The sequence below is a fragment of the Aquila chrysaetos genome (assembly GCF_900496995.4).
Source record: "Aquila chrysaetos chrysaetos chromosome W unlocalized genomic scaffold, bAquChr1.4 W_unloc_3, whole genome shotgun sequence".
Taxonomy (NCBI): domain Eukaryota; kingdom Metazoa; phylum Chordata; class Aves; order Accipitriformes; family Accipitridae; genus Aquila; species Aquila chrysaetos.
The window spans coordinates 1,222,029-1,242,635 of NW_024470323.1; the positions used below are offsets into that span (position 1 = coordinate 1,222,029).

At 45.0% G+C, this 20,607-nt stretch overlaps 1 protein-coding gene across 5 annotated transcripts in view; it reads left to right on the forward strand.

Annotated features, from left to right (window-relative positions):
- Positions 1-984: 984 nt before the first annotated feature.
- The window catches only part of LOC121233000 (nipped-B-like protein), a 174,071-nt gene continuing 154,448 nt past the window's right edge, over positions 985-20,607 (forward strand). For 3 of the 5 annotated variants that reach the window (XM_041121548.1, XM_041121547.1, XM_041121550.1), the window contains exon 1: positions 987-1,290. The gene's annotated coding sequence lies outside the window, so the exon portion shown is untranslated. Of the gene's footprint in view, positions 1,291-20,607 lie in introns of all 5 variants that reach the window. The other 2 variants (XM_041121549.1, XM_041121552.1) reach the window with 2 other exon arrangements.

Genomic DNA, 20,607 nt, shown 5'->3' on the forward strand with positions numbered 1-20,607 from the left:
AGCATCAGCCTCCAGCAAAGGGCCCTTCATCTGAACATCAGCATTTTTCCCCGTGCTCGTCCAAAAAGGTTGTTTTTAAAAGCCGCTCCAGTTCGGTATGTCCAGCTGGAAATTCCTCGCCCCGGCAATGCTTTCAGCATCGGGTGTTTCAGTTCCTGCGACGCGGCCTACAGAGGCGGACATGAACGATAACAGTAACTCCAGCAAGTGTCTAAAGTCTGACACATCCGCTGGGGCGGGGGGACAGGACGGGACTACCACCTTTGTGGGTTCATTTTAAGATACCTTTATAAGTTTGCCTCCTGCGAGGTGGCATTTTGAAGTCCTCCTTCCCACCATCCTTAAGGAAGGCAAAAATAAAACCCAAAACGTGTGTTTTTTTCAACGGCCGCTTCATCACAAATCACTGTCTTCCTCTCAGCGCAGGCCTAAGCGTAAACTCCGGTTTTCTTCCGCACACCAGAAGGAGAGAGAAAAGAAAGAGAAACTCAGGCAGCAGCTGAAGGGGTGGGGAAGGGGAGAGACAGCCACGCAGCGGAGACTCAGTTGTGCCCGCCGCTACCAGGCAAGGCAAGGCAGAGGGAACCACTCTAGCGAGCGGAGTGGAGCAGTGCAGTAGCAGAGGCGGAAGCGACGCTAGTTGAGTGAGAAGGAGGTAGTGGAGGGAAGGGGGAGGCTGTTGGCGTTTGGCGCCGGTGGAGGGAGTCATTCCTGCAGCTGCACTTCCGGTCGGCATTTTGTTCTGAGAGGGAGCGAGAGAGAGACACACACAGGATCCTTTCCTTTCCTTTCCTTTCTTTTCTCCTCCTCCTCCTCCCCCTCTTCTTCCCCCACCCCCCGCTCGGTACCGACTCACTGGGCCCAGGCTACCACCTCCCCCATCTTCCTGCACTCGCATATACAGAGGGAGCGGCGGCGGCCCCTTGGCAGCTGCTTCCCCCCCCCCCCCCCCCCCCCCGCCCTCCCCCTGCGGCTCGGAGTGTGTCTCGGAACCGGTTCGGTTCGGTTCGGCCCAGCCCGGGTTGATGTTGTGAAGCAGGCTCAGAGGGAAGGGATTTGTCTCGGCCGCTCACCCCCCAGCTCTACATGTTCGCTGCACTGAGGAGGAGACGGAAGAGGAGCCAGCCCCCCTCCCGGCCCGGATTATTGTTGTTATATTATCTCCCCTCCTCCTCCTGCTCCGCGGTGGCGGCGGCCTAGCAGCAGCGGCAGCTCCTCTGAGGAGGGAGGGGGCGGATTTCTCTCCCCCTCTCTCGGATTCTTGTTGGATTCAGACGCCGATTTGCTCAGGTAATCCCCCCTCTTATCTCCCCTTCCCCTCCCTGCCCTCTCTAGCAGCGGGCTGGGCCTCCTAGCCCAGGCGGCCCAGCGCTGCTGGGTGCAGAGGGAATTAGCTGTTATCCGGGGTAGAGGGGAATAAGTGGTAACCGGAGATGTTTATTTCGCAGCCCTCCTTCCTGCTCGCTCGGGTTTGGCGGAGGAGATTGGTTCCTCCAGGGCTGCCGGGAGGCCTAGGCCCGGTAGAGAGCGCAGGCCCGCCGGCCAGCGCCTTTACTCTAGCTTGGGGATTAGGAAGGCATAAGCGGCTTCTCAGTAACAGGCCTTAACTCGGAGAGGAGCAGGAGGAAGAGGAAACAATAAAATTAGCTGCAAATGTGCACTTATCTTTTTGCCGTATTTACAACTTCACCAGGGCAAGGAAGGAAGGTCCCAGCGCAGACAGCCCTCTGAGGTGGGGAAGGAGTAAGTGGAGGAATAGGGGAAGAGAGACAATATAAATACCCAGAAACAAAAATACCAGCTCTCTTCGCTATTACCTTCTCCTTCTGACCAACTCTATTGTGAACATTCAAAAGTTCGAATGCACATGGATTTATAATGTGCCAGAGGTTTAATCTCTAAATAATATAGTGATTGATTAGTGTGTTAATCACTTAGTATATTTATAGCATAAAACTAGCGCTTGTGGGATGATTGACACAACATGGACACCTGCAGACCCAGGAAATACAGATAGACAAGCATATTATGTCAGGTACTCCACACAATCTCAGTGTTTATGTGCTGTATATGTTATGTGAATATGTACTAAATTCAGACGAAATACTATTTTATACTCTTAACAAACAGAAAACGGGAGAGGGGTCGTGTGTAAAGTGCTACATTTATGACATTTCAGGGGTCAAGGTGAAGATGAGATCTTACCCTAAGTACTTGAGAATCAAGAGTAAATTTAATTAAGTGAAAAGTAAGGAACGCTTAAAAAGTGTTATCCTTTCTTGTCAGGCCATATCACTTTGAGATCCTGAGGTTGTTATTGGCTGTTTGTGTCCGTGATGTTTGAATATGTAATTAGGTGTCATTTTAACAGGTCAAATGTGTTTTGTAAATGACATTTGATTAAGTGTCAGGTCTTTATAAATGGTAGCTAATTTACAGTAAAGTAAATCTTGGACTTACTGTATGGTAGAGTTGAGAGTGTTATTAAAAATTGAGGTAGATTTAAAACAAACACCCTGTGAACTAATAAAAATACTCCTACAGAAATTACATAATTGAGGGAAATTTTAAGATAGAGTTTCATCTTTCATATAGAAAGGAAATTTGTAAATGGCAAACAATTATCAACATTACATAATTTGTCTTTTTTTCAGTAGGTTTTTTAGTTGTTCAGGCAGATCTGTTGTAATAATAAGTGGTTAATGTATCTAATAAAGTAACTTGTTGGTATATTATGTTTAGAGTTATAAATTGTGCTATCATGTCTCTGAGTGCCCTGATACATGTTTAAAAGGGTGAAGTTAATATAGCTGTCACATAGAAGGTGCGTTTTTAATGCTGTAAATCCGTATAGTAGTCAGTAGCGTGTCAGTGATTTGTATTGGTCAGGGAGCAGTTTGAATTTTAAAAAGCCTGAAGATCCTGCTGAGCCCCAATCCCGGCCTCCCTCCCACTAATCTCCCATTCCTGTCTTTGTGCTGCCTGGTCCTGTTAGACACTGTTTGCAACAGGGCCTCAGGCCTATGTGCGTGGAGAGGAACCATTTACGCTTCGAAAAAGCAGCTTTTTATTTTTAAACTTTGTGAATTGCAGAGGGAGCCACTAGTTGTTTCTAACTGCCCCTATCTCTGTGTGTAGCTGAATTGCTGTTTTCTTTTGGTCCGTAGTGTAACTCTGCTTTACAGGAAAGAAAGGACTGTGCAGAAGTAGTTGTAGTTCTTGGGTAGTTTTCATCATCAGGAAGCGACATGAGCTCCAGCGTTTCTTTTGTCGTCTGTTTCAAACAGTTCTCATTTTAACAAAAATGGGTTTGTTAAGCTAACAGTAGTGAACTTCTCTGACTTATTTTTCAATTAAGGAGGTTTGCTTTAAATATACCAGATAAGAGCAGGAAATAAGCTACTGTAGTTATGTAGTTCCTGTCAAGTTTATCTTGCCAGGGTTGTGTTTATGGTGTGTGCTTTTTTTTTAATCAGAAAGCATGCACTTTTCTGGTATGACAAATAGGCATATTTATAGAGGGAAATTTAAGGTGCTGCCTATTTGTAATGAGTTTTTTTGGTTTTGTTCTTCTGAGCCATATGTGGTTAATCCTGAATTAGTTGCATTATCGCAGTTGTAAATTTCTTTATCTCAGAAAAATGTATTTGGCATACAGAAATACTTAATGTGGAAATGTTTGAGATGACTTATTTTTGGTTTAGATTGTATTTTTAGCACGTTTAAGTGTGTGTGGGAAGCAGGACTGTCACTTTCATACTCCTTTTTCCCTAGTGTTAGGAGTTTATACTGGTCCACTGTTATCACAAGAGCTAGCTGCTTAAGGAGGATGTAGTTATTTTATTCATGTTACAGAAATACAAAATTAATTATTCTCGAGGTGTTAGTTGTAACAATTATTTTAACTGAAAGAGGAAAATATTTTCTTCTTATTATCTTTTATTTTGTGCTTTCGAATACCTTGTACATTTTGAATTTTTCCTGTGTACAGGTTTTATTATTTTTATTTTATTTTTTTTTAGCCTTTGCTATCTTTTAAAGCTGGTTTTGTATTTTTTTTTTAAATATTTTTTACATTTTGATTTAGGAGAAACAGAACAGGATCAGAGAAGTAAAATTATACCACTGAAACCATTCGCAGATCCCTGTTCTACATAAGAGTACATGTACCCCGGTGCAACCTCATTGCGTGTTTGAGACTCCGTGTACATTAATGTTCATATGACTCTTCTTGCAGAATCAAGGCAATAGATGGTTCTAACCCAAGGAAATGACTGTGGGTTTTTTTGTTGTTTGTATGATGATGTGGTGGGTTGACCCTGGCTGGATGCCAGGTGCCCACCAAAGCTGCTCTATCACTCCCCCCCCCCAGCTGGACAGGGGAGAGAAAATATAACCAAAGGCTTGTGGGTCAAGATAAGGACAGGGAGAGTTCACTTGCCAATTACCATCACAGGCAAAACAGACTCAACTTGGGGAAAACTAACTTAATTTATTGCCAATCCAATCAGAGCAGGGTAATGAGAAATAAAACTTAATCTCAGAACACCTTCCCCCCACCCCTCCCTTCTTCCTGGGCACAACTTCACTTGTGATTTTTCTCTACCTCCTCCCCCCAAGTGGCGCAGGGGGACAGGGAATGGAGGTTGTGGTTAGTTCATCACACATTCTCTGCTGTTCCTTCCTCCTCAGGGGGAGGACTCCTCACACTTTTCCCCTGCTCCAGCATGGGGTCCCTCCCATGGGAGACAGTCCTCCACGAACTTCTCCAACATGAGTCCATCCCACGGGCTACAATTCTTCATGAACTGCTCCAGCATGGGTCCCTTCCACAGGGTACAGTCCTTCAGGAGCAGACTGCTCCAGCATGGGTCCCCCACGGGGTCACAAGTCCTGCCAGAAAACCTGCTCCAGCATGGGCTCCTCTCTCCGCAGATCCACAGGTCCTGCCAGGAGCCTGCTCCAGCGCAGGCTTCCCACAGGGTCACAGTCTCCTTCAGGCACCCACCTGCTCCGGTGTGGGGTCCTCCATGGGCTGCAGGGGGACAGCCTGCCTCACCATGGTCTTCACCACAGGCTGCAGGGGAATCTCTGCTCCAGCACCTGGAGCACCTCCTCCCCCTCCTTCTTCACTGACCTTGGTGTCTGCAGGGTTGTTTCTCTTACATATTCTCACTCCTCTTTCCAGCTGCAGTTTCTGTTCTGCAGCAACTTTTTCCCCTTCTTAAATATGTTATCCCAGAGGTGCTACCACTGTCACTGATCGGCTTGGCCTTGGCCAGTGGCGGGTCTGTCTTGGAGCTGGCTGACATTGGCTCTGTTGGACATAGGGGAAGCTTCTAGCAGCTTCTCACAGAAGCCACCCCTGTAGCCCCCCAACTACCAAAACCTTGCCATGCAAACCCAATACAGGTGATTAAGGTAATACAGCCTTAATCCTAAATGTTTCATGTATATGTTCCTCTATAATATAAATAAACTATATTTTGAAGGATACTAGATGAAAAATAGTCAGTGTGAATTGATTTGAGCCAGGAAGTGGTATAACAAGTTTCCTATTGCAATTTTCTGTGTGTTCAGTGGCAAGTGTGGTACTTTTATGTGTGTGTTATATTAAAAAGTGTTAAAGTCATGATGTTAATATAAATTTAATATTTACTTCATAACTATTGCACAAGAAATGCAAAGTTAGTCAACAGTTGCTAGTAACTAGAAGGAAAAAATATACTTCTCTTCTGAATATCTAGACATAGGAAAGAAATTAAGTCCTCATTCAGAAATTTATGCTTTCTAGGAATTATTATAGAGGAGTATATAATATTCATCAATGTGTGGACATTTTGACAGCAGTTATGGGCATACTTAATTGGAAAAATATGAGTCGTGATAACTTTAGAGTTTGTCTGGTAGGTGTGTGGTGGATCATCCAGTGTTAGAACAGCTATTTAGTGTCGCAAAATACATCACTAGAAATATTTAACAGTTGAAAAAAATTGTCCATTTGAATGTGATACTGCTTATTTTCAATTTTGCCTTTCATATGCCTTTATTAGAAGTAGTACAGGTTAGCTTAGCTTCTGATTTTGAATCATCATCAGTAACGAGCACTCAGTTGCACAGAGATACCCACAAGGAAATGCTCAAAATTGGTGATACATGTGTATTATTGCTAATAACCCTGTATAATAATGATCCTTTTTAATAATCAAAAAATGAAGTGTATGTGTATCGGTTCTAAGTGGTTTTCCAATCAGAGATCTCAGAATTCTTTATATAGGTAGATATTTTCATTTTTCAGATTATTGCTGTGGCTTGATTTGAAGCACTTTGTTTTTTGCAGGAGTGTGTATGTGTAGACATGCAATGCATTTTACAGGAACAGTGTTTAAAAAACACTAGGCTGCAAAGTCAGGGACTTGGATAAGGAAACAGCAGACTAAGATTGCAGAAACAAATGTAATCCAGCCCCCTTCTCCGTACGCTGGGCCTTTAACTATATTACTGTATTTCCCCCTTACCCTCATGGCCCTAATTCAATGCCTCATACAGTGCCTGGGAAATCATAGCTGAATGGTATACTGTTATAACCTAGTTGATATATTTGTTTTTCTTTGTCATTCAATGTGTAGCCTACTGCTTTATTATCTGCTGTATACCATCCAAATCTTTCATGAATGCTGAAGTGTTTTCATCTATTCATTTGTAGGAATTATCTCAAAATACATATCTGCACTTCACAAACATTAGAGGTTTTTTTTTGCACATCTGTAAAATATTATTTCCATTTTACAGATGTAAGACTGAAACCGAGTCAGCGAGTTTGAAAATTGCTTATAAATCTTGTGTAATTTGACATGCTTTATTCTTGAGGCTCTTAGAGTTACTTTACAGCACTTAGGAACTTCATAACGTTTTCTTTGGCTTTATTTGTGGTTGTGAGTGCCCTGTGTTTCAACATATCAGGCTCATTGTTTCTCATGGTGGATTCCTAATAAGTATAGAATGGTTTTTCACTGATGGTCTTAAACATCTATTCAGTTTTAGCTGTCTTGATCATGCCAAGAGCTGGACAAGAATAGATTTCCTGTCCCGAAAAATTAAAAAGAATCATCCTCCTTATTGTGAAGAAACCAAAATCTCTTAAAGTTTATCAGGAATAACAGAGACAACAACTAGATAATAACCCAAATCCTGCAAGTAATTAAATGGCTTGCCTGCAATATTGGAGACAGAGATTCAAAATATTACTCTGTTAACTTCCAGCAGGAATTAGCAACCCTGGAGAGTATCCTAAGTATTGGTTATTGGCTGTTAGGGATAAAACTCTGCCTCTTAAACTGATAATTGTTGCAGTTGATGTAAACTGGTAGAATGGAAACCTCTGCAGCCTAGTGGTCAGACCATTTCATTGTAATGTCAGTCTGTTGTCCAGCTGCTGTACAGCTCTGTTAGGAAAGCAAGACTATTCAGAGGTGTAGTAAGCATGTTCCTAGCCAGAACATTGCTTTTGGGATGTAGGAAGTCCAAGTTCAAATGCCTGATCTGTATCAGGCAGAGAAGTTCTTGAGCTTTTCCTCCCCCATATGGCTTTTTGTTCTAATCGTATGCTCTAGGCATGACCCTGAGGCTGTGGGTATATTATGGAACAGGTAGAATTTTTATTTCTTTCTTTCCTTGTGATGGAAGTTTTCTGTGAAAATAAGCGTCTTTTTTTTTTTTTTTTTTTTTTTTTTTTAGAAGAGTTGTTTTTTACAAACTGGCAGTTTCCAGCAAAAGATCTCTTGGATGGGAAACTTTTTTTTTAATTGATTGGATTTATTAACTATGTTTTATTCAAATTCCTTAGTAAAAAAGTGTAATGTCCCAAAGAAGGCATCTCCTTTTACTGTGTAACTGATTTGTTTCATGACATATACGTCATGTGCCATATATGAGACAGGGATCCTGTGAATAACAAAACCAATATATGATCATTTAATGAATGACTATTATAATGCACAAGGGACTGAATTGTAGGTGTAAGCAACCATAATTCTGATATTTCTTAATACTTTAATGCTTGGTTTTATCGTTCTAACCTTTTTTCTCTTTTTTTATAATGTAATTTAGCAAGCTCCTTGAATGTAAATGCGTGTCTGTGATAGTGCAACCCCTTTCTCTCATGATTGAGCTAACAATCTCTCCTCTGTGTTGACTAGGTACTTGGAAAGGATGAGGTTACAAATACTTTGTCTCCGAAATTTTGTTTTCAGGTCTTAGGTTTTAATAGAGACTGTCCAACTGTCTTGTATGTTATTTTCCATTCGGATATATTGCTTCCTCTTTTTCTTCAGATATGCTTTCTAGATATTAATGATGGAGGGAAAATTTAGAGAGCCCTCGTAGGATGCTACGTACACCAACTACCTTAGCACCTGTAGAAAAAAATAAGCTGGAACATGCTTTTTGCAGTCTAAAAGCTGGGAAAATTTTGATAAGACTCTAATAAGACTGTGGTGAGAACTTGTGGACAGTGCTTTGTGGAGATCTAAAATCAGTTTAACTTCAATTTCATTTTCTGAAGGGAAAATTAAAAATCTGCCTGATGATTTGTCTGTTAAATTCCTAGTTCAAACTAAGGAGATATGATTGCTTTTTATTACAGTGGATGCTAGGGTTTTTTTGTTGTTGTTGGGGTTTTTTTGTGGGTTTTTTTGGTGGTTTTTTTTTTTTTTTTTTAATAATGGGAAATGAATTTTCTTCTACTAGAATTCTCAGTGATGATTGGTTCTTCCTGGCAGGTTCCTTAAAAACTCTTGTTGAGGCATAACCTGTAACATAGAAAAACTTCAGTGTATCCTATTAAAATTTGGCAGTTATAAGCAATTGAAACATTGCTTAACAGAGTTGCTAGTCAACTTTAAGAATGCATGTTGCTCCCTGCTTGTTTTGTATAGGTGAGGCTGGTAGTGACTCCTCTCAGTTTCTTGACACTTACTATTTAAAGGCACTGATTTTACTTCTGACTTTGCTAAACTTCAGTCATTCGGGCCAAAATCTTCCATGTTGGGTGACTGCCCTTTATTGACTGACACTTTTAATAAAGCTTGAAGCCAAAATAGTTCACTGGCTCCTAAGGGTCATGGTAGAGGAAAAAAATGTTTAAAAAATAATTTCTGACCTTTTCTTCAAGTCATTTGAACACCCCCATTCTTTGTGAGAGGAACTTAAAATTTGAGTGAGGTGACTTTTTGCATTAGGGACGTGCATTTTGTTGCAATTTGAAAATCTGTCCAAAAATTGGGCAAGTTATTAGTGTCTGAAAAATTAGCTGACTTCTCTGATTGTAGGCATTAAAGCTGAAAAATTTTGTATGCGCAACAGGACTTTCCTAATAAGTATGGTTCTAAGCAGTGAGATGTGGTACAGACTCTTAGTTTTCTGGTGTCCATTCCCTGCTTATCTGCGGTGCTGATTCATTTGAATGTGGAAAAGACAAGAACTGAGGTTACAGATGGCTGGAAGGGTGAACACATGGAGGAGAAAAGTGGTGGACTGGAACCAGACTTGCACAGATGGGAGGGAATGGGAGTTTGAAGGGCAGGAATTGGGAGGAGAGTAGGAGCTTGGAGTTCCTAAGGAAGTAATAACTGAACTGAGAGGACTGGATAAAACAGCTGGTGGGGCAGATAAAAGTGTCCTTAGTGAAGATACAGGAAGAGCTGTGAAACAGCCTTAGCAAGAAACTGAGATAGAAGGGTACTCTGGAATTGGGTGTACAGTCAAGGGAAACACTTTAGGGATGGGAATGGGTGGGAATTATGTACTGAGAGAGACTAGAGAGGGGAAGAAGAACAAATTACCTGAGAAGCCAGAAGTATAAAATGAGGATTGGCTGAGCAAAGAAGCATTATTTCACACACAGGAATTCATTGTTTGAATTGTCTTTTTTTTTTTTTTTTTTCCCCCTGAGGAAATCACATAGTAGGAAAAAAAAACACCTCAGAAATGTGGAATACTTCTTGTAAGAGCAAATGGTAGGGAATCCTGTAGTTCAGATTACCTGTGTAGTCTGGATTTGGCATCTTTGTGAATGCATTGTGGTAGTCTTTAAGTCTGTCATAACTATTTTTTTTTTCCTAGAACAGGATGCCTATTTCATAGACTGTGTAGAATGAATGTAGCCTCCTTAATAAGAGATTAAAAAAACAAACAACCCCCCCCCAAAACAAAACCAAACCCAACACCCCACCCCCCCACCCCCCCAATAAAAAAACCCAGGTTATATTAATGTCTCCTAGGCTTGGCTTTAGATATTGTTGATCCTGCCTTGGGGAAAGGGATAGACTTGAGATTGCTTCCAGTCCTGTCTTTTATGATTAAATATTTTGATTTCTCTTGGTGTTCAATGTGTATCTTAATCACATCATTACACCCTGCTCCAGAGACAGAATTTTTAATTTTCTCACAGGCTTTTCTGTGATGTGTATTGTAATATTGGAATGCTTCACAAATACTTATTTGTTTAATGTTTTTGAGGAGAGTATGTAATCATGCAGGTTGGGAACTGAGATGCAAAAGTTGGTCTTTATAACTTTGGAAGTCCAACTGGAGCAACTGTAGGACCTGAATTTTAAATTAACTTGACTTTTTTGGTATCATAATGTGTGTGATAATATTATAACAGATTTTGTTAATTTTGGTTATGAATATGACTAATCAGTGCTTCTTCAAATTGGGCTTCGGAGCATGCAGGAAGAAAGGAACTGTCATGGTTTAACCCCAGCCAGCAACTAAGCACCATGCAGCTGCTCACTCACTTCCCCCCCACCCAGTGGGATGGGGGAGAGAATCGGGGGGGGGGAGTAAAACTCATGGGTTGAGAAAAGAACAGTTCAATAGGATAGAAAGGAAGAAACTAATAATGATAATAATAATAACAATAATAAAATGACAATAATAATAATAATAAAAGGATTGGAATATACAAAACAAGTGATGCACAATGCAATTGCTCACCACCTGCTGACTGATGCCCAGTTAGTCCCTGAGCGGCAATCCCTCCCAGCCCCACTCCCCCCAGTTTATATACTAGGCATGACGTCCCATGGTATGGAATACCCCTATTGACCAGTTTGGGTCAGCTGTCCTGGCTGTGTCCCCTCCCAACTTCTAGTGCCCCTCCAACCTTCTTGCTGGCTGGGCATGAGAAGCTGAAAAATCCTTGACTTTAGACTAAACACTACTTAGCAACAACTGAAAACATCAGTGTGTTATCAACATTCTTCTCATGCTGAATCAAAAACATAACACTACACCAGCTACTGGGAAGAAAGTTAACTCCCAGTCGAAACCAGGACAGATATATACATATATATATATATACACACACACACAGAGGTGTCATTCCCTTAGTCTATGGGCCATCCCTATAAAATGTCTATTGAGTTCATCTAGTCCATGACTCTGGGCTCCATCTGTCATACCAGTCTTTCTGGGCAGGAGGGATGGTGCAAAGTCCGCTCAGTTGGCAGAGCAGGATCAGGCTTTGGGGCAGCATGGCGAGTGGGTGACATTGGGCGCAGCAGGAGGATGGTGTGTAGTGTTGGATTGTTGCATGCTGGAGTCAGTTCTGGTCCCATCACTACTGCGCTTTGCTCAGTTTTATCAAAGTTAATTCTTGCTAAATCTAAATGATTCTTACTGTAGTACTATGGATATAGCATATAACAATTATAGTAATGATGACATACAGTAGCAGGGTTATATAGCAAGTAACATCATACCATTCAAATCATTGGCTATTCTCACCTAAAATCAAATCCCCTTGAGGCACACATCGGACTTCCCCATCCTTTCGCATCTCCCACCAAGTGCACCCAGGTCCTTGAGCAAAAGCAACCCCACGAATGGGTTTGCCTTTGCCTGAGGCAGGAGTAACCCAGACTGTCTTCCCTAACATATTTTTAATGTGCACTACAGGGACTTTATCCCCTTCTACAGTATGTAAAAGTTCTGACTGGGCAGGGCCACCCTGATTGGCAGATCCTCTGGTGTTGACTAACCAGGTGGCTTTTGCTAAATGTGTATCCCAATGGTTGAAGGTCCCACGTCCCACCCCCCCCCCCCCCCCCCCCCCCCGCTCTCAATGTAGTCTTTAACAGTCCATTGTATCGTTTCATTTTTCCTGGAGGCTGGTGCATGATAGGGGATGTGATATACCCACTCAATGCCATGCTCTTTGGCCCAGGTGTCTATGAGGTTGTTTCAGAAATGAGTCCCGTTGTCTGACTCAATTCTTTCTGGGGTGCCATGTCACCACAAGACCTGCTTTTCAAGGCCCAGGAGAGTGTTCCGGGTGGTGGCATGGGGTACAGAATATGTTACCAGCCATCCGGTGGTTGCTTCCACCATTGTAAGCACATGGTGCTTGCCTTGGCGAGTTTGTGGGAGTGTGATATAGTCAATCTGCCAGGCTTCCCCATATTTATGTTTCAGCCATTGCCCTCCATACCACAGAGGCTTTAACCGCTTGGCTTGCTTAATTGCAGCACGTTTCACATTCATAGATTACTTGTGCAGTAGTATCTATGGTGAAGTCCTCAATCACGAGCCCATCTATATGTTGCATCTCTTCCCTGATGTCCTCAGGTGTCATGGGCCCACAGAGCCATAAATAGCTCACCCTTATGTTGCCAGTCCAGGTCCATCTGAGCCACTTCAATCTTGGCAGCCTGATCCACCTGTTGGTTGTTTTGATGTTCTTCAGTGGCCCAACTCTTGGGTACATGAGCATCTACATGACGTACTTTTACAACCAGATTCTCTAGCTGGGACGCAATATCTTGCCACAGTGCGGCAGCCCAGATGGGTTTACCTCTGTGCTGCCAGTTGCTCTGCTTCCATTGCTGTAACCACCCCCACAGGTCATTTGCCACCATCCATGACTCAGTATAGAGATAGAGCACTGGCCACTTTTCTCTTTCAGCAATGTCTAATGCTAGCTGGATGGCTTTCACCTCTGCAAACTGACTCAATTCACCTTCTCCTTCAGCAGTTTCTGCGACTTGTCCTATAGGATTCCATACAGCAGCCTTCCACCTCCGATGTTTTCCCACAATGTGACAGGACCCATCAGTGAACAGGGCATATTGCCTCTCATTTTCTGGCAGTTTATTATACAGTGGGGCCTCGTCAGCACGTGTCACCTCCTCCTCTGGCGACATTCCAAAATCTTTGCCTTCTGGCCAGTCCATGATCACTTCCACAATTCCTGGGTGACTGGGGTTTCCTATGCGAGCCCGTTGTGTGATCAGTGCGGCCCACTTACTCCACGTGGCATCAGTCACGTGATGTGTAGAGGAGACCCTCCCTTTGAACATCCAGCCCAGCACTGGCAGTCGGGGTGCTAAGAGGAGCTGTGTTTCAGTACCAACCACTTCTGAGGCAGCTCGAACTCCTTCATATGCTGCCAACATCTTTTTTTCAGTTGGAGTATAGCGAGCCTCGGATCCTCGATATCCCCAACTCCAAAACCCTAGGGGTGGCCTTGGGTCTCCCCGGGTGCTTTCTGCCAGAGGCTCCAGGTAGGGCCATTCTCCCCGGCTGCGGTATAGAGCACATTTTTAACATCTTGTCCTGCCCGGACTGGCCCAAGGGCTACTGCATGAACAATGTCCCGTTTAATTTGTTCAAAGGCTTGCTGTTGCTCAGGGCCCCATTTAAAATCATTCTTCTTCCGGGTCACTTGATAGAGAGGGATTACAATCAGACTGTAATTTGGAATATGCATACTGCAAAAACCCACGACACCTAAGAAGGCCTGTGTTTCCTTTTTAATAATCAGTGGAGACATAGCTGCTATTTTTTTGATCACATCCTTTGGGATCTGACGACGCCCGTCTTGCCATTTTATTCCTAAAAACTGGATCTCCTGTGCAGGTCCCTTGACCTTACTTTCTTTTATGGCAAAACTGGCTTTCAGAAGGATTTGGATTATTTTCTTCCCTTTCTCAAAGACTTCTTCTGCCGTGTTGCCCCATACAATGATGTCGTCAATGTATTGCAGGTGTTCCGGAGCTTTACCTTTTTCCAGTGCAGTCTGGATTAGTCCATGGCAAATGGTGGGGCTGTGTTTCCACCCCTGGGGCAGTCGATTCCAGGTGTACTGGACACCCCTCCAAGTAAAGGCAAACTGTGGACGACACTCTGCTGCCAGAGGGATTGAGAAAAACGCATTAGCAATGTCAATTGTAGCATACCACTTGGCTGCCTTTGACTCTAGTTCGTATTGAAGTTCTAGCATATCTGGAACGGCAGCACTCAGCAGTGGCGTAACTTCATTCAGGCCACGATAGTCAACTGTTAGTCTCCACTCCCCATTAGACTTCCGCACGGGCCATATGGGACTATTAAAGGGTGAGCGAGTTTTGCTGATCACTCCTTGGCTCTCCAGTCGACGAATCAACTTGTGGATGGGAACCAGGGAGTCTTGGTTGGTGCAACATTGCTGCCAGTGCACCGTCGTGGTAGCAATTGGCACTTGTTGTTCTTCAATCCTCAGCAACCCCACAGTTGAAGGGTCTTGAGGGAGACCAGGCAGGGTAGACAGCTGTTTAATTCCCTCCGTCTCCAAGACAGGTATACCAAAAGCCCACCGATACCCCTTTGGGTCCTTAAAATACCCTCTCCTGAGATAGTCTATGCCAAGGATGCACAGAGCCTCTGGGCCAGTCACAATCATAGAATCATAGAATCATTTAGGTTGGAAAAGACCTTCCAGATCATCAAGTCCACCCATTAACCATGCCCACTAAACCATGTCCTGAAGTACCCTGTCCACTCGCTTTTTGAATATCTCCAGGGATGGTGACTCAACCACTTCCCTGGGCAGCCCATTCCAATGTTTGACAACCCTCTCAGTAAAGAAATTTTTCCTAATATCTAACCTAAATCTCCCTTGCCTCAACTTGAGGCCATTTCCTCTTGTCCTATCTCCAGCCACCTGACAGAAGAGACCAACACCCACCTCACTACAACCTCCTTTCAGATAGTTGTAGAGAGTGATAAGGTCTCCCCTCAGCCTCCTCTTTTCTAGACTAAACAGCCCCAGTTCCCTCAGCTGCTCCTCATAAGACTTATGCTCCAGGCCCCTCACCAACTTGGTTGCCCTCCTCTGAACATGCTCCAGCAACTCAATGTCTTTCCTGTAGCGAGGGGCTCAAAACTGAACACAGTACTTGAGGTGCGGCCTCACCAGTGCCGAGTACGGGGGAACAATCACCTCCCTGCTCCTGCTGGCCACGCTATTTCTGATACAGGCCAGGATGCGATTGGCCTTCTTGGCCACCTGGGCACCCTGCTGGCTCACATTCAGCTAGCTGTCAACCAGCATGCCCAGGTCTTTCTCTGCCAGGCAGCTTTCCAGCCACTCTTCCCCAAGCCTGTAGCGCTGCATGGGGTTGCTGTGACCGAAGTGCAGGACCCGGCACTTGGCCTTGTTGAACTTCATACAATTGGCCTCAGCCCATCGATCCAGCCTGTCCAGATCTCTTTGTAGAGCCTCCCTACCCTCAAGCAGATCGACCCTGCCTCCCAACTTGGTGTCATCTGCAAACTTGCTGAGGGTGCGCTCAATCCCCTCATCCAAATCATTGATAAAGATATTAAACAGAACAGGGCCCAACACCAAGCCCTGGGGAACACCACTTGTGACCCGCCGCCAACTGGATTTCACCCCATTCACCACTACCCTCTGGGCTCGTCCATCCAGCCAGTTTTTCACCAAGTGAAGAGTGCACTTATCCACGCCACAAGACGCCAGTTTCTCAAGGAGTATGCCATGAGAGACAGTGTCAAAGGCCTTGCTGAAGTCAAGGAAGATAACATCCACAGCCTTTCCCTCATCCACTAGGCGGGTCACCTGGTCATAGAAGGAGATCAGGTTGGTCAAGCAGGACCTGCCTTTCGTAAACCCATGCTGACTGGGCCTGATCCCCTTCTTATCCTGGACTTTCCATGTGAGTGCTCTCAAGACAAACTGTTCCATAATCTTCCCCGGTACTGAGGTCAGGCTGACAGGCCTGTAGTTCCCTGGATCCTCCCTCCGACTCTTCTTGTAAATGGGAGTCACATTGGCAAGCCTCCAGTCCTCTGGGACCTCCCCTGTTGACCAGGATCGCTGATAGATGATGGAGAGTGGCTTGGCAAGGACCTCCACCAGCTCCCTCAGTACTCTTGGATGGATCCCATCAGGTCCCATAGATTTGTGAGTGTCCAGATGGCGTAGTAGGTCCCTAACTAATTCCTCCTGGATTAAGGGGGGTATGTTGTGCTCTTCATCCTCGCCTTCCAGCTCAGGGGGTGGAGTACCCTGAGGATGACTGGACTCACTATTAAAGACTGAGGCAAAGGAGGCATTAAGTACCTCGGCCTTTTCCTCATCACTGGTTGCTACGTTCCCTTCTGTATCCATTAAAGGAAAGATATTGTCCTTGGGATTCTTTTTACTGTTAACATAATGGGGTGTTTATCCCACTCATTCCCAGTTAGACTCACTTTAGCTTCCAATACAGTTAGCTGTTGGGATCCCCCTGTCATACCAGAGATACAGATGGGTTCATCCCCTTTATAACTTGGTGGCATTAGGGTACATTGTGCACCAGTGTCTACTAGAGCCTTGTACTCCTGTGGGTCTGATGTGCCAGGCCATCGAATCCACACAGTCCAGTAGACTCGGTTGTCACTTTCCTCCACCTGGCTGGAGGCAGGGCCCCTCTAATTCTGGCCAGAGTATCCAGTATTCACTTCTCGTAAAATTGGCTCAGAAGTCCCTTCAAGAGGATCAGAAATAAGATCAGCCCTTCTAGTCTGGAAACTGGAGTGGCATTTTTCCTGGGAGAATCCCCTTTTGTGGTGGTTTTTCCTCACAACTCACGTACCTGTGCATCTAGGACCGAGGTAGGTTTTCCATCCCATTTCCTCATGTCCTCTCCATGGTCACACAGGTGAAACCACAGGGTACCCCGTGATGTGTACCTTCTATATTCTCTCTCTTGGGCAGAGGAACGCTCACTCATAATAGCTGAGACATTGCACCGTATAGGTGGGTAATATGATATTCCATCAAGTCGATCATTTTTTTGGACCTTTTTTCCACAGCTGAAATGCAGGCTCGTAGAGAGGGAGAGAGATTTTCTTCATATTGATGTAGTTGGCGAGCCATTTCATCCACCGTCGGTGCCTCTTTGTCTTTCCAGGTCAGTACTGCCAATGGATTGGCATAGGATGATGGTGTGCTCTGTAGAAACTTCTGCCACATGGGTCATGTGCATTGGATTTTGTCTGGGTCTTTGGGTAATTGTGCATTTTCTGGGTCATAATACATTATCTCTAGCATTGCTAATTCCCTCAGGTACTGGATACCTCTCTCCATGGTGGTCCACTTGCCTGGTTGACATACAACATCTTCCTTGAAGGGGTACCATTCCTTCACACTTGACAGGAGTTGCCTCCAGAGGCTGATGGCTTGTGTCCCTTTTCCAATTGCCTTGTCAATGCCACCTTCCCTGGCAAGCGATCCCAGCTGCTTGGCTTCCCTACCTTCTAATTCCAGGCTACTAGCCCCATTGTCCCAGCATCGGAGCAGCCAGGTGATAATGTGCTCACCTCAAGGACAGCTGAAATCTTTTCGCATATCCTGCAGCTCACTCAGGGATAGGGATCGGGTGATTACCTCTGGTTCTGCCTCTTCCTCCTGTTCCCGTGATGACCCCAGTTCATCTTCATGCTTCGCTAAGTGAACTGATTTTTTTTTGTATATTTCTTCTTCTGTATGGGGGCAAATGAGACTGGCAGAGGTTGGTTCTCAGGTTCAGCTGCAGTGCCTGTCGCTGGGGTTGGAGTGGCTGTAGTGCCTGTTGCCTTGTTAGATCCAGAGACCTTCTCTTCCCCTTGTGGGTAATGAATGGCATTGAACAGGGCTTGATAGGCATGGGCCAGGCCCCAGCTCATTGCAGTGATTTGTGTCTCCCTGGAATTGTCGGGGTGATGACAGCATACTTTTTCCAAATGTTCTACTAGTTTTTCAGGATACTGCACTTGTTCAAGGGTGAAGTTCCAAAGCACTGGAGGTGCCCACCTCCCTAGGCATTTGCCCATACTACCCCACACACCCTGCCACTCATAATTATCCAACCTCGGGGCATATCTCTGATCTTATTAAATAGTTGTTTAACCTTAAACAAGACGTGAACCACATTCAGGAACATGCTAGTTCTTAGCAATAGGACCATGCTGGTTTCAACATCCCAATGGTATTCAAATTTTTCAAAATTCTCAAATGCTATTGTAACTAGACTGGAGGAGAAGGGAAAGGGGAAGAAAGGTGTCTCCCCCATAGATTGGCTCTCCGAGGATGTAAGCTAAATGGTGTAATTATTAATAGTTTCCCACAGATGGCTCCCGAAGTATAGAGGTGACGACAGTGCTGAGTACAAATACTGGATTAGTCCCATGACCGATAATTTTATCATACTATAAGCCAGTATTACACAATTATGGTGGGTTGACCCTGGCTGGATGCCAGGTGCCCACCAAAGCCGCTCTATCACTCCCCCTTCTCAGCTGGACAGGGGGGAGAAAATATAACAAAAGGCTCGTGGGCCTCAACGACTTGTTGTGTGGGACTCCACACAGCAGCTTTCCACTTCTGATGGTTCCCTACCACACGACAGGATCCATCAGTAAACAAAGCATAATGCCTTTTGTCTTCTGATAACTCACTATATGGTGGTGCCTCTTGGGCACGAGCCACCTCCTCAGGCGATGCTCCAAAATCTCTGCCTTCTGGCCAGTCCATGATCTCTTCCAGAATTCCCGGGCGGTTGGATTTGCCCAGTCGAGCTCGTTGCGTGATCAATGCTATCCACTTACTCCATGTAGCGCTGGTTGCATGATGTGGAGAGGGGATGTTTCCTTTGAACATCCAGTGTAGCACGGGCAATCGTGGTGCCAAGAGGAGATATGCTTCTGTACCAACAACTTCTGCAGCGGCTCGAACCCCCTCATATGCTGCTAGTATCTCTTTTTCAGTCGGGGTGTAGTGGGCTTCTGATCCTCGGTACCCCCGGCTCCAAAACCCTAATGGTCGACCTCGGGTTTCTCCTGGTGTTTTCTGCCAGAGGCTCCAGGTGAGACCATGCTCCCCAGCTGCAGTGTAGAGTACATTTTGTACATCTGGTCCTGTCCGGACAGGCCCAAGAGCTACTGCACGAGCCATTTCCTGTCTGATATGCTCAAAGGCTTGTTGTTGCTCAGGGCCCCATTCAAAATAGTTCTTTTTCCGCGTTACTCGATAGAGAGGGCTCACAAGCTGACTATAACCTGGAATATGCATTCTCCAGAACCCCACGAGGCCTAGGAAAGCTTGTGTTTCTTGTTAGCTGGTGGAGACATAGTTGCTATCTTGTTGACCACATCCATAGGGACATGACGGCGTCCATCCTGCCATTTTATTCCCAAGAACTGAATCTCCTGTGCAGGTCCCTTGACCTTGCTTTGTGTTATGGCAAAACCAGATTTCAGAAGAATCTGAATTACTCTTTTTCCCTTCTCAAACACTTCTTCTGCCTTGTTGCCCCACACGATGATGTCATCTATGTATTGTAAATGTTCAGGGGCATCGCCTTGTTCCAGTGCAGTTTGGATTAGTCCGTGACAAATGGTAGGGCTGTGCTTCCACCCCTGGGGCAGTCGATTCCAGGTGTATTGGACACCTCTCCACGTGAAAGCAAACTGTGGCCTGCACTCTGCTGCCAAAGGAATGGAGAAAAATGCATTGGCAATATCAATTGTAGCATACCACGTGGCTGCCTTTGATGCCAGTTCATATTGGAGCTCTAACATGTCTGGTACAGCAGCACTCAGTGGCGGTGTCACTTCATTCAGGCCGCGATAATCTACTGTTAACCTCCACCCTCCATCAGACTTTTGCACTGGCCATATAGGACTATTAAAAGGTGAATGAGTCTTGCTGATGACTCCTTGGCTCTCTAGTTGATGAATCAGCTCATGGATGGGAGCCAGGGAGTCTCGGTTGGTGCGATATTGCCGCCGGTGCACCGTCCTGGTAGCGATTGGCACCTGCTGTTCTTCAACTTGCATCAATCCCACAATGAAGGGATCTTCCGAGAGGCCAAGCAGGGTAGATAGCTGTTTGATCTTCTCTGTGTTTACAATGGCTACACCAAAAGCCCATCGGTACCCCTTTGGGTCCTTGAAGCACCCTCTCTTGAGGTAGTCTATGCCAAGGATACAAGGGGCCTCTGGGCCGGTCACAATGGGGTGCTTTTCCCACTTGTCCCCTGTCAAGCTCACTTCAGCCCCCAATACAGACAATTCTTGGCATCCCCCTGTCACTCCAGAGATCCAGATGGGTTCTGTGCCCCTGTACCCTGATGGCGTACACTGTGCACCAGTGTCTACCAAAGCCTTATACCTCTGTGGGTCTGATGTGCCAGGCCTTCGAATCCACACAGTCCAGTATATCTGGTCATCCCTTTCCTCCTCCTGGCCGAAGGCAGGGACCCTCTATTGCTGTTCCTCATCAGAGTATTCACTGTCTGACCC